Source organism: Amia ocellicauda, assembly GCF_036373705.1.
Source record: "Amia ocellicauda isolate fAmiCal2 chromosome 11 unlocalized genomic scaffold, fAmiCal2.hap1 SUPER_11_unloc_1, whole genome shotgun sequence".
Classification (NCBI taxonomy): Eukaryota; Metazoa; Chordata; class Actinopteri; order Amiiformes; family Amiidae; genus Amia; species Amia ocellicauda.
Genome location: NW_027102659.1, coordinates 730972 through 751773, shown reverse-complemented (window position 1 = coordinate 751773; position 20802 = coordinate 730972). Strand labels below are relative to the sequence as shown.

The window sequence follows — 20802 nt, the reverse complement described above, 5'->3', positions numbered from 1 at the left end:
ATGGCCTTGTACAGTGAGGATTTAGGCCAAAATGATAAAAAAGTGGCAGAGTTTGTCAGGACACTGTGGACCCCCCCTTATAACACAATGACTTACGACCCTAGCCAGCCATGTATACAGATGGGGTGTTCTTGTGAGGATTTTAATAGATGTCATGCGTGTTAAGGTGAAAAAATAATGAAAACAGCCTTTTAATCATTAGTTTTGTTTTTATTCAACACAATTCTTATACAAAGCAGGGGTTATGTTATAAATAAATGTACAACATTTGAAAATAAAAAAAATAAAATAAAAAATTGTTTGTCGGGTCATTATTTACAGGGGAGACAAATAAAAACATGAGATTAATAAGCTTCCCAACGATGGATAGATCCTGAGGATGGTCGCTCAGCACGGTCAGAGTAATGAGATATCGGAGTCAGATCAGGCTCCACCTCTTTACACAGACGGATTTTTTGTCGCGTTTCCTGGTTAGGAACTGTGGATTGGGGCATGTTCAGACAGGCCATCGCCTATAGGAAAGCATTCCAGCCTACAGGTCGGCGACTATCGGGTACCTTATTAGTGCTAGTGACACTCTTCAACAAATCAAACATGTGTGAACCTTTGATCAGTTGTCCTTTAAAAACAAATTCACCCTGTTCATTCCAAGCCGTTACCCGCGGTTTCTGAACCATTTTGTGCAGGATATATTCTGCATGTCTTTTGCTTCTGGCCGGCATGTTTCTCAAAACATCCGTTACAACATCTCCCTCTGAACTCTCAACAGGTTCGGTCACCGTTAAAGTTAAAATGTTTTGATCTTTTTCACCCTGTCTAACCAGACGGAGGTAGCGCTGTAACGTGTTGGTATACAACTGGGCTTTGGAATACTGATTTAAATCGGCCCTGGCCTGTATAGCTTTCATTTCAGAGTCCAGGTTGTTTTCGGCCGTTTGTCTAATGGGCTCTGGCCCGACAACATTTTTTCTCAGTTTCTCAAGCTGCTCCTGAGGGATCAAAAACATTTTCTGAGCATATTCCATTATTAACCCACTCTGGAAGCTAGAAGACTGGTTAGGAAAGGCACGGCTATGCTCAACAGCGGTCCTATAAAACCCCCGGTTTGATTAATCTTCTTTCTTTTTCTTTTAATAGAATACTTCTTATTAGCGATGATCTTGATAACCGCTTTTTGTTTTTTGAGTTTAGAATGTTGAGAAGGGGTTAGGGGTATATTACCGCGTAAGATGTTAAAAGCTATTTCACACAGGGTCTCGATCAAATCCGAGGGGGGCCCTGCCAGCACAGCTTTCCTATGGCGCGGGCTCCCCTCAAATAACATTTGCAAAAGCGGCAGATTTCTTTTAATCCGAACAGACATTTATTTATTTCCTTTTCTTTAGCACATACACTGCCGGCCAATCGGGCGGGCACAAACCTGTTCTGAGGCGAAAGTCTTCTGGGGTTTGTGTTTTTAAGTCCGCAATCAAGTACCCGTAGGGTTTTTTGGTGGCATCCTCAAATGCCTCCAAAAAGAACTTGGTCTGGTTAGGGTACATTTGACGAGCCAAGACGGTGACCTGTAGTTTATCTCTGGGGTTTTTAAAAAGAATTATATAATTGGCATTTAAATTAATAGTGCGGCTTTTTTTACCTTGAAAAAATAGATTTTGAACTAAATAAATAATACTTAAATTCCTATGATGAGTGTACTTTGTGAAAGCTTTTTCCACTTCACTGTTGTCACCGGCCTGCTCCATCAGGTCATCAAGGATCACTAGATTAGTTTGACCGGGCGGGAACAAGTCATCGTCACACAACGAGGCGGGGAGACCTTGCACAAATTTCAGATTATTTTTTTTCGAAGCCAAATCATCGTAGAGAGGTTGCCAGCAAGAGTAACACCACACTATGTTGTCAAGAGCTTGGGACACGGTTGCGTCCACATCTTCTATGATGTTCTTTATAAGATAGCTCTTCCCCGAATTGGAGGGACCGGCTATAATACAGGAGAAAGGGTGTTGAAGTCTGTTATCAAAACCACCGCTAATATCCATAAGGCAGAGTGGTATAATCAGTCTTCAAGACTCTTTTATTGTACACCACCCTGAACCGTTTGTTTAGTGATCTATTTTCCAACGTGTACCCCTTTTTATTGCGATAGATCTGATTTCCGGCTGTAATAATCTCACGAGGAGGCGCGTCTTTCTCGGTTACAAAACTTTCTACCAGGGTCGTCAGAGACTTGATGTTAATGAGCTTGTTGTTACAATGTTTCAGAGTGAAACCCTTAACTTTCATACAGGTCTTACCCGCAGCCGTTCTGTATGCGTAAGTCTTAGGACCCCCTGAAACAAACTCCACTATGTGGTCCTGAGGATCTAGTTCGCTCGTTAACTCCCCAAGGTAGTCCCCGAGGGGAGGGACCCAATCCCCTGGCCTGGTGACAAAGATTACAGAGTCAGTATCATGATAGAGCGTGCGTTCCTGCAACTGATCCATTAAGTTGTACAGTTCAAGCCGGGCGTAAGCCGTGGTAAAAACCGCTATGAAAACATTAACGTTCCCCTGTTTGGTGGGGAAATCTTTAGGGGCCCTCCACTGGACCTGTGCCACGTGGTCATTTAAGAATTGAAAGTGTGATACTGCATGTTGTTTGGAAAACATAAATTCTATAAACTGTTCAGGGGTTTTAATCATGGTTGTGTTTAGACGGTAATTTCTTTCCCCAAACTTACCTCACAGACTGTTTAAAATCAGTTTGGACATTTGTCTCTTGGCGGGGTTTACAGTTATGTTCCCCGGCTCTAGACGGATCTCTTCCTTTTCAAAATATTGATGAACGTATCGCTCTTTGGCCGCGGAGTCAACACACCATGAGGGATAGCCCGATGCCTCCTGTTTCCCTTTCAGATGGGTCATAATGTAATCAGCAAAAAGAGTATCAGGTTTTTCAGAAAAATGCCAAACCTCATACACCTTACCGACTCTGTAACCTTTCTCCACCGCCTTGTCAAGCTCAATGCTACACCAGACACCCGTCAGCGCTCTCTCTTCATCACTGTGCAGACAAGAGGTAGTTTGATTTTCAGTTTCCACACACGTTCTACACAGAGGGAACATCAATTTTCCCGAACACCTGTAAGGCAACACGGGTAAGAACAGCTCACGAGGAGGGTACATGGTGACTTTGATCAAACCAAAGAAATGTCCGATTTTGAGAAAGTCACGATAAACAATGGTTGGACGCCCCACCGGGTACATTTTGGTCTTGTTGACATAAGGGTACAGACTGGTGAAATCATAGTAATCTACTCTCTCACCCTCCTTTACCTCATAATGTAAACAGAGGGCGTTGGTACGACCCCCAAATAACGCATCCCGGGGCTCTAGACGTTCAGGAAAGTCCAAGGTTTCCATAAACCGTTGTACCCCCGCATCCTGTTGCTTCAGGGTCGTCCACTCGTGTTCCCAAATCACCAGCACGTTCAAACCATAGGTGTTTTTTAAAGTTTCAATTCGTTCCTGGAAATCATAGTACATATCACCGCAGAGTTTTTGTGTTACGGGGTTAAAGGTGTTTGGGTCGAAGCACTGAGGACAGCCATGGTAAATACAACCAGCAAACTCATAAGCGGTACGCCGCCCGGCCACGTCGCTAAAACCGTCTAAGTAGTAAGGCCCCATTTTGACTTTCCCTTGATTTAAAGCATGTCTGATGAAGATGTTATCCCGGGCACTCAGGTATTCCAGCCACTGTATGGAGACAGTCGAAAAGTTCTTTTGTCTAGCACGATAGTTGTCAGAAGTGGTGACCACTATAGTGTTTTTCTGCAAGAAATTGGACCGATACATTTTCATGCAGAGAGACGCTATGGTCACACTTTGCAAAGGGTCGAGACCTGATGTGTTGATAACCTCGGCGCAGAAACGCACACAGGCTTCTTTAAGGATCACCACATCATTTTTACAATAAGCGGCCATCTCTTCTCGGTATTGTACCATTTAAAGAATTCGTCCCTCTCATGAGACATCATAGTATCAACCCCATAATAAGAGGCGGGCGGGTAGGACCCTCGATAATTTTGAGTGTCCTTAGTATTAAAAAAATGGCAGAACCAACCTTTCTTCTGAGCCTCAAAACCCAGAGCCTTAGGCAAAGCGCTCAATTTAATGGGGAGGAAATTTAACGAGTCTATGTAACGTTAGTTGAAAGCTTCGTCGGTGAAACACATGATCTTGCTACCCTGAGCTATTATTTTTGGGGTCACCCCATTTTCCACCAGATACTTCATCAAAATGTAAGAATCATAACCCTTAGCATTGTGGGCAATAAATGTGTAATTGAGGTATTTTGGACCGCGATACCGCGTAATGATTTCCCTGACACAACTCTCACCGCTAGCTGACCACTCACGATCCAACATGTCAATACAGTGTATATAATTAGCAACGTGGACCCCGTTTTCTTGCCGGCATTCAAAAGCAAAAAAGACATACCGGTTGTGCGGCGGCTCCTTTTTAACCGGCTGAATAAAGCACTGGTGTTCGGACCCCGGGGTTAAATCAGCATTACAGATCCTGCATCTCGGCTCCAGACATTTGTGTGGTTTAACCTCATGAAAACGGTACTGGAGGCAACACTGCGGGCAATATTTAGTTTGATCACAATAACTCAGTTTTTTAACCCCCTCAGCAGCGGCCCTCTGTACCTTATGCTCGGAAAAACAGAACGCAGAGAGACAAATCCTTAAGCAATCTTTTCATCGGATGGTAGGGGCCAAACCCTTACAACATTGGGGATTGAATCAGACGTTACAGTAACCGTCACAGCGGTGCTTAAGCTTATCATTGAAGGCCTTATAACAACAATGACAAACATACGAACAACCCAAAAAAGCCGTCAAACTCTTTATTCCAAAGTAATGACTATCACTTAGGAAGAGAAACAGTGTCTGTGTATGGGTTTCAGGATGTGTCTGAAATTTCACAAATACTTCCTTTACCTCACAACGGTACCACACAACAATTTTTAAAGACAACAACTCCTCAAACTTGGTGATGTCTGAAAAGGCAACCATCTGTTGAGAGTTTAAGCCGGCCCTCTGATGAAGCATTAAAGCCTCTTGCAGAGCTTGGGGTTCAGGCATGTCGGGGGTGAGTAATTTTATTAAACTGTAAGCAAAACAGAGCTTATTGTCCCCACTGGAACTCACCACTAATTGCCTGAGCTTGGTCCTAATTATGTCGTTCTTCAAGCATTTCGACAGTCTTCTAAGCACCCCACCCTCAGGGTTACGAACCACATTCATTACCAGAGACAGACTTTCATCAGCTATGATGGCTGCGTTACTTTGCAATAACGCTTCGATTTTAGCCAGATGTCTAAATTATCTCCACTCAGCATTACAGATAGGTTGCTAAACAAATCATCCCCTCTGAGTTCTAACTGTACAACATCTCGAGGTCTGACCCTTTCAGCAACCTGTTCAAGCATTTTCTGCAAGGCCTCGTATATGTTGACAAATATTTCTGCATAATTGTCACAATTTAAAAGTTCTGCAAAATTAAAACGCTGAATCATTTCAAAATTGTTATAGGCCGGTCTATCTATAATCACGGGATCACTGGTACTCTTGGACACATCATCATTTTGAACAAAGCCTTCACCCCCTACATTCTCACAGAGCATGTCCTCCACAGCCTTATCAGTCTCAGAACCCTCCAAATTCCAAACACCCCCACTGCTGACATCTACAAAACCCCCTTTTTGAGGAGGCTCATTTAAAGCCTGTAAAAGTCCTTCAAAGATATCCAACCGGTTAATGTCAAGACCCTCCTCTATAGTGATGGCTGCTTCTGCCGCCATCCTGTGTTCTAATTGTTTCAAATCATTTATAATAGGGGCAGAATTTGGTCGGGGTAGCTCCTCCAAAGCCTCCACCATTTCAAACAAATCGGGGTGAACTAGGGGGTGAACCTCTATAAGCGCTACCGGTGGGAGGTGGTTATTTAGATCATTGACCATCTGTAACAGGTCGGGGTTCACCGGTAATTCTGTTAATTCACATTCTATCGGTGGTAATTGGGGGTTATTTAAATCATTTATCATTTGTAATAGTTCCAGGTTCATTGGGACATCAGAGGAGTTCACAACAGGGCCGGGGATGTTCTCTCGGGAAGGTCTTTTTGGGGCCCTAGCTTGTTCATAATCCTTTAGTTTGTGAGTTCTTTTACCAAGTCAGGACATTTTTTAATTTATTTTTTATTTTTCCAACAACCCACAATAGTAAGGCGTTTTGTGTCTATTAAAACATTAAATACGGTACAATTCGTTAGTAAGGGTATTAATAAGGGTGTTTTGGCTCTCTATCACCAGGTTTTGCCCCACTAACACAAGTCTTTGATTTTGTAACAAAGTATGTAGCAACTCATGCCGACCTTCAGGAAGAAGCTCCGGGGGCTGGTGGCCTGGCTCAGCTTCAAAGGATGGTCGCTCCGGTAAATCTCGGTCGAAGGAGGCAAGGAGCGAGTGTATACTCATGGACGGAGACCAAGAAGGCCTTTGCGGTGACACCCTGGCCAAGCGCGGGGTACTGTTCCGCGTTTCTGTAGCCAAGAAACGGGTCTGGGGGGACGATGTTGAAACCAGGCCGTCGTTGGGTGGTGTGTCAGCCCTGACTGACGGCGACCCCTGAGGTTGTTGGATGCCTGTATTTGTTCCGCCCGACAATGCGGCGGGCTGAATCTGGGGTGTTGAATTACCCCCAGAAGGCTGTGGCCTGAGTAGATGTTGGGGGGTCTCCAAGACCACCGTGGGGGATCCTCTCGGTGATCTCACCGGGGAAGATGTTTGATCCCACTTAGACGGGGTAATTGTCATCAATAGCTCATTCACAGAATGACTATCCCAAGAGTCTTGGGAAGAATAAAAATATACATTACATTTACATCTTTAAACGGCGACAGAAATCAAACTTAAAACAACATGTCCAGGACATTCAAAACCTTTAGCTTTTTTAGACCTTTGAAAATAGCCTTAGACATTCACTACAACGCCTTATTATTTACAGACAATATATTTATTAGGACTTGATAATAAATGTAAAACAGAGAAGCCGCTGTAAATAAACTGTTTCTTAAATGTTTCTTTAAAAACTGTAATATTGTTAATAAAACACACACACACACAACAACATTTCATTTTTAAACGAACCTTCCAAGTGTAAACGCTTCCTGATCCCGGGACTTCCTGTTTCACAAACGTTTTCACGATCTGTTTAAATATTAAATACAATGAACACCTTCAAGCCTTTTCCTACAACCACTTTAAAACAGAAGTATAATAGCGGGAGATAAGCCAAACAACTTACTAAACCCTTTCGGACGGCTTTACTTCCTAACCAGACGGTACGGCAATCGGTCATTTCTAAACACGTTCCCCAGAAACAAGCCTAGACCTGTCCGGACTTCTAAAGATCTTTCCCAGAACCCCCCGCCCTACAGGAAACGGTCACCCATCGCTTAAATATTAGCCCTCAACGGGCAAACAAAGCCCTTTTAAAAACATTAAAGTTTGAAAGATCTTACTTACCTCCACAGAATAATCGTTTCTTATGTTTTTCGGCTGGTTTAGCTTTTTGCACCGCTGTGAAGGTAAGAGACATGTTTAACCTTTAACCACACCGCTTTATAAAAAGCTTTAACCTCTAACAGGCTGCAGATATATACTCACAGCTATCAGATACCGGGGCTGACGGCCTTTCAGATTCTTGAAAGGTTACGGTTCTCGAAGGTAAAACGAAACAAGCCCTCGATGTGGAAGGCCTTTCGTTGTCTCGAACCACATTTCTTAATACTGTTAGACAGGATAATTTTTTTAAATTAACAAAACTGGACTCAAACATCTTACAGAATCGTTATACAAACAAACAGGGGTTTAGTTCTTACCCGGTCGGCAGACAGCCTGTCTAGGGATAACCACTTCTCTTGGTCGATCCTCGGAGACATTAATCACAGGCCTTTCGATAGTTTCTGTGTAATTAAAGAGACCGGCATTAATATATATTAAAACGTTTTCATAACTCTAATGAGCCGCTTCAAAACCACACACACCCATGCATAAGAACCCATGAGCGCAAACACAAAATTCTTACCGTCGTTGTTCCAGATGATCTCCTCAGCGTTGGAAATGAACTCCTGTTGACTGGCTGAAAAATAATTTTACAGAACTTAAAACAGATGTTATAGCCTTATTTACAATACATGCACACAACACGCTCTGAGTCAATGAAAATAATCTGAAGACTTGCCTAAAAACTCGTTTAAATCGAATCGCTGATGTTGTTTCCGGACATTGTTGATCTTTAGTCTTAAATCGAAAGGTAAGTATGAGTCTGTCGAGCTGAAGACCAGACCTTCATACTTATACTGATGGCCACATGCCGGATCTGCTTGTAAGGCATTGTTCTGGTCTGGCCTTTGTGCCGCCCTGTTACCAATTAACATATCAAAACCAACCAATAAAATGACACTGCATCAAATTTCAAATAGAAACCAAGATGGAGACGATCTCTCTCCTCTCTACTCTAAACTTTTATTAGAACCTTTTGGTCTCTCAAAAAAACATTTTTAAGCATCAAGACCTATAGTCAACAACCACTAAGAATATTTCAGGCCTTTATAAGCACTAAAAAACAACCTGAGCCTAGAAAATAACTATAAAGATCTAAAATAACTAGCGCTTTTACAGTGATTTTTTTTTTTTTTTAATAGCGATGCTTTGTTTGGTATTAAACAAGTCACAAACTACTCAGAACAGCGTTTATCCCCGCAAAAGAGATATTTGGGTTTATTTTACAAAGCTTATAAATTATATAGGTTAAAAGTATTCTGAATGTTTTGATATCACACGCCATACCAACTGTTGTCTTCTACACCTTACGGTAGCAACAAATCTAACTACTGCTTTACTTTAACAATAATAATGACGGCGACCACGATGACAACAAGAACAACAACAACAAGAACAACAACAACAACATCATCATCATCATCATCATCAGATTTTAATTAAAAGTGGCTACACCAGCGTTTACAATTTCAACCTGTCGACGGACGGACGCTCTGAGTGCATCGATTGCGGGCACTCCAATGAAGAAAAGACACCCACCGCCTCCGGGGAACCACGAGGGCAAGCATGACGAAAAGGGCCAGCCCACAGTAGGCTGTTTCCGCCCGGTTTCGAACCGGGGACCTTTCGCGCGTTAGGCGAACGTGATAACCGCTACACTACGGAAACTGACACCGCTGCCTCTTGCTTCAAATGGTTACCGTTAAAGCCTGCTGGTAAAACGGGCTCAGGTGTTTCAGGTCGGCTAGGCTGTGAGATGTCGTCTGAAGTGCGGCGAAAGGATGCCATTTTCACTAACCTGTTTGGCATTGCTAAAGGGCACATCAGGACACTTCGGAAACTCTTTTAAAGGCAGGACGCCCTGCGCTCTGACAGTGCCTGCACTTAGCCCAACAAGGTGATGCTGAATGGCTTGTTCAAACGTCTGGTGGTCTTCCTTCACCACCAGACTATCAGAGCTATTGTGCCTTCTACACCTTACGGTAGCAACAAATCTAACTACTGCTTTACTTTAACATTAATAATGACGGCGACTACGACGACAACAAGAATAACAACAACAACATCATCATCATCAGATTTTAATTAAAAGTGGCTACACCAGCGTTTACAATTTCAACCTGTCGACGGACGGACGCTCTGAGTGCACCGATTTCGGGACACTTCGGAAACTCTTTCAAAGGCAGGACGACCTGCGCTCTGACAGTGCCTGCGTTTAGCCCAACAAGGTGATGCTGAATGGCTTGTTCAAACGGCTGGTGGTCTTCCGTCACCACCAGACTATCAGAGCTATACTGCGCCTTCAACTAGATAAGAGTAACAGCAATGTCGCCGATCCTGCTACGGTCGTATTGTAACAGCAACAACATGTATCGATTTTAAAAGTGTCAGTTCCAGTGCCTCACAAAGCTACCCTTCTGCGATCGTTTGTTCTCAAGGTCAGGATTTCTTGCCACTCCGAGGAAGAGAAAACGACGGCCGGCCTTGGAGCAGAGAGATGGCGACGGGTAACACGGCACTGGCACGCGTGCACCGCGGGTTGTTTCCGCCCGGTTTCGAACCAGGGACCTTTCGCGTGTGAGGCGCACGTGATAGCCACTACACTACGGAAACCGACCCGTCCTGGTGTTTCAAATGGCTCCCATCGAAGCCGGCTGGTAAAACGCGCACAGGGGTTTCCCGTGGGCCAGCCTGTGAGATAAAGGTTTCTATTTTCACTGACCTATTTTGCATTGCTCAAGGGCACATCAGGACACTTTGGAAACTCTTTCAAAGGAAGAACGCCCTGAGCTATGACAAGACTTACACTTACCCCAACAAGGTGATGCTCAATGGCTTGTTCAAACAGCTGCTGCTCGTCTTGTGCCACCATCAGACAATCACAGAGCTATTGTGCCTTCTACACCTTACGGTAGCTACAAATCTAACTACTGCTTTACTTTAACAATAATAATGACGGCGACCACGACGACAACAAGAAAAACAAGAACAACAACAACAACAAGAACAAGAACAAGAACAACAACATCATCATCATCATCATCATATTTTAATTAAAAGTGGCTACACCAGCGTTTACAATTTCAACCTGTCGACGGACGGACGCTCTGAGTGCACCGATTTCGGGACACTTAGGAAACTCTATCAAAGGCAGGTCGCCCTGCGCTCTGACAGTGCCTGCACTTAGCCCAACAAGGTGATGCTGAATGGCTTGTTCAAACGGCTGGAGGTCTTCCGTCACCACCAGACTATCAGAGCTATACTGCGCCTTCGACTACATAAGAGTAACAGCAATGTCGCTGATCCTGCTACGGTCGTATTGTAACAGCTACAACATGTATCGATTTTAAAAGTGTGAGTTCCAGCGCCTCGCAAAGCTACCCTTCTGCGATCGTTTGTTTTAAAGGTCAGGATTTCTTGCCACTCCAAGGAAGAGAAAACGACGGCCGGCCTTGGGGCAGAGAGAAGGCGACGGGTAACATGGCACTGGCACGCGTGCACCGCGGGTTGTTTCCGCCCGGTTTCGAACCGGGGACCTTTCGCGTGTGAGGCAAACGTGATAGCCACTACACTACGGAAAACGACCCGTCCTGGTGTTTCGAATGGCTTCCATCGAAGCAGGCTGATAAAACGCGCACAGGCGTTTCCCGTGGGCCAGCCTGTGAGATAAAGGTTTCTATTTTCACTGACCTATTTTGCATTGCTAAAGGGCACATCAGGACACTTTGGAAACTCTTTCAAAGGCAGGACGCCCTGCGCTCTGACAGTGCCTGCACTTACCCCAACAAGGTGATGCTCAATGGCTTGTTCAAACAGCTGCTGCTCGTCTTGTGCCACCATCAGACAATCACAGAGCTATTGTGCCTTCTACACCTTACGGTAGCTACAAATCTAACTACTGCTTTACTTTAACAATAATAATGACGGCGACCACGACGACAACAAGAAAAACAAGAACAACAACAACAACAAGAACAAGAACAAGAACAACAACATCATCATCATCATCATCATATTTTAATTAAAAGTGGCTACACCAGCGTTTACAATTTCAACCTGTCGACGGACGGACGCTCTGAGTGCACCGATTTCGGGACACTTAGGAAACTCTATCAAAGGCAGGTCGCCCTGCGCTCTGACAGTGCCTGCACTTAGCCCAACAAGGTGATGCTGAATGGCTTGTTCAAACGGCTGGAGGTCTTCCGTCACCACCAGACTATCAGAGCTATACTGCGCCTTCGACTACATAAGAGTAACAGCAATGTCGCTGATCCTGCTACGGTCGTATTGTAACAGCTACAACATGTATCGATTTTAAAAGTGTGAGTTCCAGCGCCTCGCAAAGCTACCCTTCTGCGATCGTTTGTTTTTAAGGTCAGGATTTCTTGCCACTCCGAGGAAGAGAAAACGACGGCCGGCCTTGGGGCAGAGAGAAGGCGACGGGTAACATGGCACTGGCACGCGTGCACCGCGGGTTGTTTCCGCCCGGTTTCGAACCGGGGACCTTTCGCGTGTGAGGCAAACGTGATAGCCACTACACTACGGAAAACAACTCGTCCTGGTGTTTCGAATGGCTTCCATCGAACCAGGCTGATAAAACGCGCACAGGCGTTTCCCGTGGGCCAGCCTGTGAGATAAAGGTTTCTATTTTCACTGACCTATTTTGCATTGCTAAAGGGCACATCAGGACACTTTGGAAACTCTTTCAAAGGCAGGACGCCCTGCGCTCTGACAGTGCCTGCACTTAGCCCAACAAGGTGATGCTGAATGGCTTGTTCAAACGGCTGGTGGTCTTCCTTCACCACCAGACTATCAGAGCTATTGTGCCTTCTACACCTTACGGTAGCAACAAATCTAACTACTGCTTTACTTTAACAATAATAATGACGGCGACTACGACGACAACAAGAACAACAAGAACAACAACAACAACAACATCATCATCATCATCATCAGATTTTAATTAAAAGTGGCTACACCAGCGTTTACAATTTCAACCTGTCGACGGACGGATGCTCTGAGAGCACCGATTTCGGGCACTCCAATGAAGAAAAGCCACCCACCGCCTGCGGGGAACCACGAGGGCAAGCAGGACGAAAAGGGCCGGCCCAAAGCAGGCTGTTTCCGCCCGGTTTCGAACCGGGGACCTTTCGCGCGTTAGGCGAATGTGATAACCGCTACACTACGGAAACTGACAACGCCACCTCTTGCTTCAAACGGTTACCGTAGGAGCCTGCTGGTAAAACGGGCTCAGGCGTTTCAGGTCGGCTAGACTGTGAGATGGCGTCTGAAGTGCCGCGAAATGATGCCATTTTCACAGACCTGTTTGGCATTGCTAAAGGGCACATCAGGACACTTCGGAAACTCTTTCAAAGGCAGGACGCCCTGCGCTCTGACAGTGCCTGCACTTAACCCAACAAGGTGATGCTGAATGGCTTGTTCAAACGGCTGGTGGTCTTCCGTCACCACCAGACTATGAGAGCTATACTGCGCCTTCAACTACATAAGAGTAGATAGTAGGGTTTTTTGGGCGCGGCCTATTTTGTTATGACGTATGCCCTAAGCTTATTAATATTCCTACGTCATAATTGGGGGGCGTGATTTTAGGTAGAGTTATTTCCTTAATTATTCCTACGTCATATCCGTCAGAAAGTGTACACCCATAAAACCCTGAACAACAAGGCCACCCATAAATACCCCCACCCCTCTGAAGGCAACGCCCCGAAACTCTCCTCTCTATTTAAGAACCCGCGCTTCTTTTAGGCAATACCTCTTCAATTCTCAGCTTCTGAAACATCCCGCTTCTTCAACATGTCCAGCGACATCAACATGAAACCCCGCAAGAAACAATCCCGGGCAAGGGTTCCTGTACTCACCAATTTGAAGATTGAACGCTCCTGGGTGTTGTTCTGGGGGGCTCGACGGGGTTACCGCTTTAAAAGGGATCCCAGCTATGTTGGAGTGGAGCTTCTTGCTTTGGGAGAGAAGGAGGGTACGTTGGAACCTTTTGAGACGGTAATTGAATACTCTTATGAGGACTGGTTGAAGGTGATGGCCTGGAGAGATCTGGGGCTTGTGGATAAGACTCTAGAAGGCTTGCAAGAGGGTCCAAGAGAATGCGAAATGGAGTCTCCGACTCAGGGTTTTGAAAGGTGTGAATGGGAAAGCTTGCAGAACTACGACAGACGACGTGTGGGGTTTTGGAGGGGGGTCTGACGGCTCAGGGGCTACTCTCTTCTAAGAGGGCGGTGTGTCGTGACGTAGTGAAGAGATAGGATAAAAGGTGCAACAATTCATTCATGGTTTAAAATTAAAGAGAATGTCTTACCCGAAAGCTGCGGACGTCGACAGGCTCTACAGGCCTCTTCAAACCCGGGATCACCCCTGGTTCTATTCCCCAGATTTTGTATACACTCTGGAACCCTTTGACTGTGGTTACTCTCCAAGACCTCAGACCCCGGTCCCTCAGGACGAAACAACATGCGGTGCGATGGATGTCCAAATGAGTCTCGGGGATCCCCAGCCTCTGGAGCTCATGGAGGGCCTCGATTTTGCCGAACTGTCTACCGTCTGTGCGTCTCAGGAGGGGGTCAGTCCAATGGATGGAGAAACACCCCACAAACCACCAGGCGACCCAATGAGCATCGGACTGTCCCGGGGGCGTGATGAAGACGCAGGATTTATGCCCGGGGTATGTGACCAAGTAAGCAGAGTGGTTAAAAGCACCCTGGTGTATATTCTGAGTGCTCTCATCGACCGAGCTCTGAAAGAAGTCTGTCGGGGGTGTGAAGTGAATCACCCCAGTCAGTTGAGACACAGTTGTTTGTTTGAACCAGACCGTTACTATTTCCTGTTCTATTTCAATGTGTTTTACAGAAGACTGAACAAACCGTGGCTGAAACCGGCACTAATCAAGGCGCTCTCTTACTCCCACATACATGTCACTGTGGGACAAGTCCAGAAAATCATAGATGAGATTTTGCTGGAGCTGAAAAAGGAGCCGTTTATAATAGAGAAACTTGGGCAGCTGCTCAATGACCTGGATGAGCCGAGTAGAAAAACCGCTGGCAAGCTAAAAGCTTATTTCTTCCGTAAAGAAGTTAAAGCTGGGGGCAGCGACGAAGAATTCGACATCTACGCCACTGATTCAGACTCTGACCTGAACTAAGGGACTTTGAACATGGGGAATGTTCTGGACTGCTTCTGCAACTGGTTCTGTCATCAACACTCTGCAGCTAACCTGAGAGCGCTATTACACCATGTGCTTGACAGAAAAGTAGCCAACGCGAGCCTTTTCTCTACAGATTTAACCATCGATGAGGATCAACTTTCAAACCTGGAAAAGTGAATGGCTGCTGTAACAAAGACCGGGGGGTACGAACACTGGGATGAAGCGCTCAAGGGGGCCAAGAATGATATTAGGCCATTTCATCAACATCTGTATGACCTTTTACTGAGCATGTTTAATACACCTCTGTTTACTTTTAAAATAGGTCATATTGTTGTTTTATTTACATATGTAACTGAGGTGTGTGCCTACAAGATAAAGAAACAGGTATATTTGTTGATATAGATCAAGTAACCAATCATCTGATTTCTTTTTGTCTGGACCGTAGAAAAAATTGTTGTGTATGTTATACTTTTCTCAAATGTCTAAAAAGGGGTATCTGCTCTCCTGAAGTTGAATAAAAAACCTTGTATAAAAACTTTGCGCATAGTGTGGGTCTGTGTGGTTATTTGGCAGAATGACTCGGCAAGCTCCCCAAATGCAGGAACTATACTACAACCCAGCCAAGATTGGGGGTTTGGCGGGTAAGAAGGGTTTTCAAAGAGGACTCGCTGAGGCCGGAGTGAAGGTTAATGATGTGGTTGTTTCAGAATGGTTACGGGAACAAGACGCCTATACCTTACATAAACCTCTCAGGATTAACTTTAAAAGAAACCGCGTATATGCAACTGACATAGACTCACAATGGCAAATGGATCTAGTCGATATGTCAAATTTATCAAAACATAACAATGGTCACAAATTGATGTTGATGTGTATCGATGTGTTATCAAAATATGCCTGGGCTCGCATTCTACATAATAAAACAGGTCGGGCGGTGACAAGGGCCTTTGAGGATATATTGTCCCAGGGTCGATGTCCTAAAAAACTGCAGACTGATAAAGGAAAAGAGTTTCTCAACAGAGAATTTCAGAATCTACTGAAGAGACACAAAATACATCATTTCACCACCGGTAATGAGCTTAGGGCATCGGTAGTGGAGAGGTTTAACCGCACCATAAAGACCAAAATGTGGAGATATTTTACAGCGGTCAACACGTTCAAGTATTTTGATAAAGTTCAGGATTTTATCGATGCTTACAACCAAGGGTATCACACCAGTATTAAAATGAAGCCTAAAGATGTTGATCAAAGTAATTCTTTTAAGGTCTATAAAAAATTATACGGACCATTTATTAAGAAGGGAAAAACTACTTATAAGTTCAACATCGGTGATGTGGTTCGCGTTTCAAAGCTAAGGAGTACTTTTGCCAAAGGTTATGAAGAAACATTTTCTGACGAATATTTTACAGTTACCGAACAGTTGGCTAGAGACCCACCCGTGTACCGGTTAAAAGACTATGACGGGGAGGATATAGAAGGAACGTTTTACGAAGCCGAGTTACAAAAAATTATTGTGGGTAAAGACAGTGTATACAGAGTTGAAAAGATATTAGCTGAAAAAACCCAGAACCGGAAAAAATATGTGTTGATGAAATGGCTTGGATGGCCTGAAAAGTTCAATAGTTGGGTCCCGGAACAACAGGTTTGCGATATTCAATCCTTATAACAACTTGCCCGCGGGTGTGTTGTGGGCATTACTTTCGATACTCAAGATGGAATCAGGAGGCTTCTACGTGACTCTACCCAGTAACGCCTCTCTCGATATATACCCTAAAAATGAAATATCCAGTTACACGGTACAATTTGGAAAATCTATAGATCTAAGGGGGTCGTGGGAAGTGGGGTTGGCGGAAATACAGTATCCTTACACTTGGGCTGTTTTACAAGATAAGGATGCCACCTTCGCCATTTTTGATGATGTTAAAAAGAGTCAATGGACATTCACGATACAAGGAGGTTATTATGACAATGTGGATAAAATATTAGATGAGATGCATAAACAGTTCTCAGAAGGCACCCCCAACATCAAGCTATATTACAACCCTATTAAAAACAGAGTGTACAAGGTGTCAAAACCAGGTATTAGCATTCAAACCAGCGGCCAACTGGGGCGTATATTTGGGATCTATTCTGACACAGAGAGCAGGTTCTCAGAAGTGGTGGGGCGGCTTTTACACTCTTTATGTGTATACGGATATCATAACCCACCAGAGGGTCGGGGATAGTTATGTCCCCCTTTTGAGAAATGTACTTATTAAAGGTAAAAGCAATGACATGGTCACAATAACTTATGACAAGCCACACTACGTACCAGTCTCAAAGACCCAATTTGACAACATCACGATCGAAGTAAAATCGGATCAGAATATCAACGTACCCTTCCGCTTCAGTAAAGTTATTGTCAAACTACATTTTCGACCCCTGAAACAGTTTGTACATTATTAAAATGGCTACCTCGAGGGGTTATGTAGATCCTAGCGCCTATGTGGATTATTACAAGATGCAAGCCGGGAACGGCTTGCCCGGTTTTGTAGGAGCCCCCACAATGTATGGCGCCGGTCTAGGAGGACTCTTTCATGGTCTCTTTAGAATGGCCGTACCCCTGCTTAAGAGAGGCTTTGCTATAGCCAGACCCCACTTGAAATCAGCGGCTAAAAATATTGTTAGTGACGTGTTCACCAATGTTATGAACCGGGCAGCTAGCCATGAGCATCAGGAGGGTTCGGGTCTCATGGTAATGGCGAGGAGGGGGGGTAAAAGAAGAAACAGCATGTGTCCACCAGGGCGACGAAGATCCGTGGCTAACAAAAAACGAAGAATCTCTCATTCTCCAACATATCGTGGAAACACTCGGAGAAGGAAGCAGCACAAGAAAAAACCTGCAAAAAGAAAGTCTCAAAGAAAGAAAAATAGAGCCTCAGGATACATCTTTTAAACATGTCTTTTGTCAACAGTCTATCGGAAGAATGCGTCAAATCAGAACTGGATCTGTTTACAGTTCCATACACTCAAACGAGTATAGATAAGATCATATATGTAGAGATTCCCCCTCTTTCTGCAATTTCAGACACGGCCCCTCTGGAGTTTTTTATAGCTGGCAATGGCGAGGATTATATTGATTTGAATAACACATTTATTTTAATGAACTGTAAAGTGACTGATTAGGATGGCGATGCAATCGAGAAGACGGCCAACGCTGGGGTCATCAATTAATCAATTACCCGGTGGCCACCATGTTTTCACAGGTGGATGTGACCCTGGGAGATCGGCTCATTAGTCAAAGCAGCAATACTTACCCCTATAGAGTCATGATGGAGTGTATCCTTAATTATAGTGAGGAGACCCTAAGCAAACAGTTCAGCCCCGGCCTTCTCTTCAAAGACATCCCGGAAGCTATGGACGACAAGGATCCAGAGGGACTCAATAAGGGTTTGCAAAAAAGATCGGCCTCTTCAACAGAAGGGAGGACCTTTGAGCTAATGGGGCATATCCATGCAGACATATTTTTCCAAGAAAAACTCATGCTCAACGGGGTAGACATTAAAATTAAAATGATCCGTAGTAAAAGTGCTTTTTGTCTGATGACCCCTGATACGGAAAAATATAAACTGACCATATTATCGGCCTCGCTGTTTGTGAAATAAGTGTCCGTCTCCCCGGCGGTTAAACTAGGACACGCGCTGGCGTTAGTGACGGCAAACGCCAAGTACCCGATCGAAAGAGTCTATATGAAAGTCCACAGTATCCCCGCAGGGACACGGGTGATGAACCAGGAAAATCTGTTTCTAGGACAGCTCCCAAAACAGGTTATTATAGGTCTCGTGGATAATGATGCATTTACCGGGGTTTACAACAAGAACACCTTTAACTTTAAACATTATAACGCGGAATTTATAGCATTGTACGTCGATGGTGTGCAGGTTCCATCCAGACCTTTTCAACCTGACTTTGAAAACGGCAATGCGGTTCGTGAATATTACAGTCTAGTACTGGCTACGGGTCGCCATCTCAAGGATCAAACTCTGCTGATCGATCGCCGGGAATACTGCAGCGGTTACACCCTGTACGGTTTCAACCTGACCCCTGACGAAGAGTGTGGACAACATATTTCACTGATGAAGACGGGCAATATGCGTTTGGAGATGCGTTTCAAGCAGCCTCTACCACACACTGTAAATATGGTCGTGTATGCTGTGTTTGACAACATTATTGAGGTGAATCAGAGGAGAAACGTTCCGTATGATTATTATTAAAATGAACACCAGAGAGCTCAACCACATCATGAATGCCCTGGCCGGCTCACGGAAACTGTTTCAAGGAGTCAACGCCTGCGATCAGCTGCCTAAATTTAAGATCAAGAATTTACCTGCAATGTACATAATCAACACACACCCTAAAAATATGCCCGGAGAACATTGGCTGGCTATTTATCTAAGGGAGGACCATCGTGGTGAATTTTTTGATTCCTATGCAAACCCCCCGGATTTCAGACCTTTCCCTCGGAAGATCAATAACTTTCTGCTCAACAACTGTCAAGAAACCATTTACAGCGGTCGTCAAGTACAAAGTCTTCAGACCTTCACTTGTGGTCAGCACTGTGTGCACTAGCACGCATGCACCGCGGGTTGTTTCCGCCCGGTTTCGAACCAGGGACCTTTCGCGTGTGAGGCGAACGTGATAGCCACTACACTACGGAAACCGACCTGTCCTGGTGTTTCGAATGGCTCCCATCGAAGCCGGCTGGTAAAACGCGCACAGGCGTTTCCCGTGGGCCAGCCTGTGAGATAAAGGTTTCTACACTCACCTAAAGGATTATTAGGAACACCTGTTCAATAACCAACCAATCATATGGCAGTTGCTTCAATGCATTTAGGGGTGTGGTCCTGGTCAAGACAATCTCCTGAACTCCAAACTGAAAGTCTGAATGGGAAAGAAAGGTGATTTAAGCAATTTTGAGCGTGGCATGGTTGTTGGTGCCAGACGGGCTGGTCTGAGTATTTCACAATCTGCTCAGTTACTGGGATTTTCACGCACAACCATTTCTAGGGTTTACAAAGAATGGTGTGAAAAGGGAAAAACATCCAGTATGCGGCAGTCCTGTGGGCGAAAATGCCTTGTTGATGCTAGAGGTCAGAGGAGAATGGGCCGACTGATTCAAGCTGATAGAAGAGCAACTTTGACTGAAATAACCACTCGTTACAACCGAGGTATGCAGCAAAGCATTTGTGAAGCCACAACACGTACAACCTTGAGGCGGATGGGCTACAACAGCAGAAGACCCCACCGGGTACCACTCATCTCCACTACAAATAGGAAAAAGAGGCTACAATTTGCACAAACTCACCAAAATTGGACAGTTGTTGCCTGGTCTGATGAGTCTCGATTTCTGTTGAGACATTCAGATGGTAGAGTCAGAATTTGACGTAAACAGAATGAGAACATGGATCCATCATGCCTTGTTACCACTGTGCAGGCTGGTGGTGGTGGTGTAATGGTGTGGGGGATGTTTTCTTGGCACACTTTAGGCTCCTTAGTGCCAATTGGGCATCGTTTAAATGCCACGGCCTACCTGAGCATTGTTTCTGACCATGTCCATCCCTTTATGACCACCATGTACCCATCCTCTGATGGCTACTTCCAGCAGGATAATGCACCATGTCACAAAGGTTGAATCATTTCAAATTGGTTTCTTGAACATGACAATGAGTTCACTGTACTAAACTGGCCCCCACAGTCACCAGATCTCAACCCAATAGAGCATCTTTGGGATGTGGTGGAACGGGAGCTTCGTGCCCTGGATGTGCATCCCACAAATCTCCATCAACTGCAAGATGCTATCCTATCAATATGGGCCAACATTTCTAAAGAATGCTTTCAGCACCTTGTTGAATCAATGCCACGTAGAATTAAGTCAGTTCTGAAGGCGAAAGGGTGTCAAACATAGTATTAGTATGGTGTTCCTAATAATCCTTTAGGTGAGTGTATTTTCACTGACCTATTTTGCATTGCTCAAGGA

The 20802-nt window shown here is 44.7% G+C and overlaps 6 non-coding genes across 6 annotated transcripts; all 6 read right to left on the bottom strand.

Moving 5' to 3' along the window:
• Positions 1-9210: 9210 nt before the first annotated feature.
• trnav-aac (transfer RNA valine (anticodon AAC)) lies at positions 9211-9283 on the bottom strand. The gene has a single exon. It is a non-coding gene; the product is annotated as a tRNA-Val (tRNA).
• Positions 9284-10155: 872 nt separating this feature from the next.
• On the bottom strand, positions 10156-10228 carry trnav-cac (transfer RNA valine (anticodon CAC)). Its single transcript has one exon. It is a non-coding gene; the product is annotated as a tRNA-Val (tRNA).
• An 895-nt stretch (positions 10229-11123) lies between these two features.
• trnav-cac (transfer RNA valine (anticodon CAC)) lies at positions 11124-11197 on the bottom strand. Its single transcript has one exon. It is a non-coding gene; the product is annotated as a tRNA-Val (tRNA).
• An 894-nt stretch (positions 11198-12091) lies between these two features.
• On the bottom strand, positions 12092-12165 carry trnav-cac (transfer RNA valine (anticodon CAC)). Its single transcript has one exon. It is a non-coding gene; the product is annotated as a tRNA-Val (tRNA).
• Positions 12166-12734: 569 nt separating this feature from the next.
• Positions 12735-12807, bottom strand: trnav-aac (transfer RNA valine (anticodon AAC)). The gene has a single exon. It is a non-coding gene; the product is annotated as a tRNA-Val (tRNA).
• A 6605-nt stretch (positions 12808-19412) lies between these two features.
• Positions 19413-19485, bottom strand: trnav-cac (transfer RNA valine (anticodon CAC)). Its single transcript has one exon. It is a non-coding gene; the product is annotated as a tRNA-Val (tRNA).
• Positions 19486-20802: the final 1317 nt, after the last annotated feature.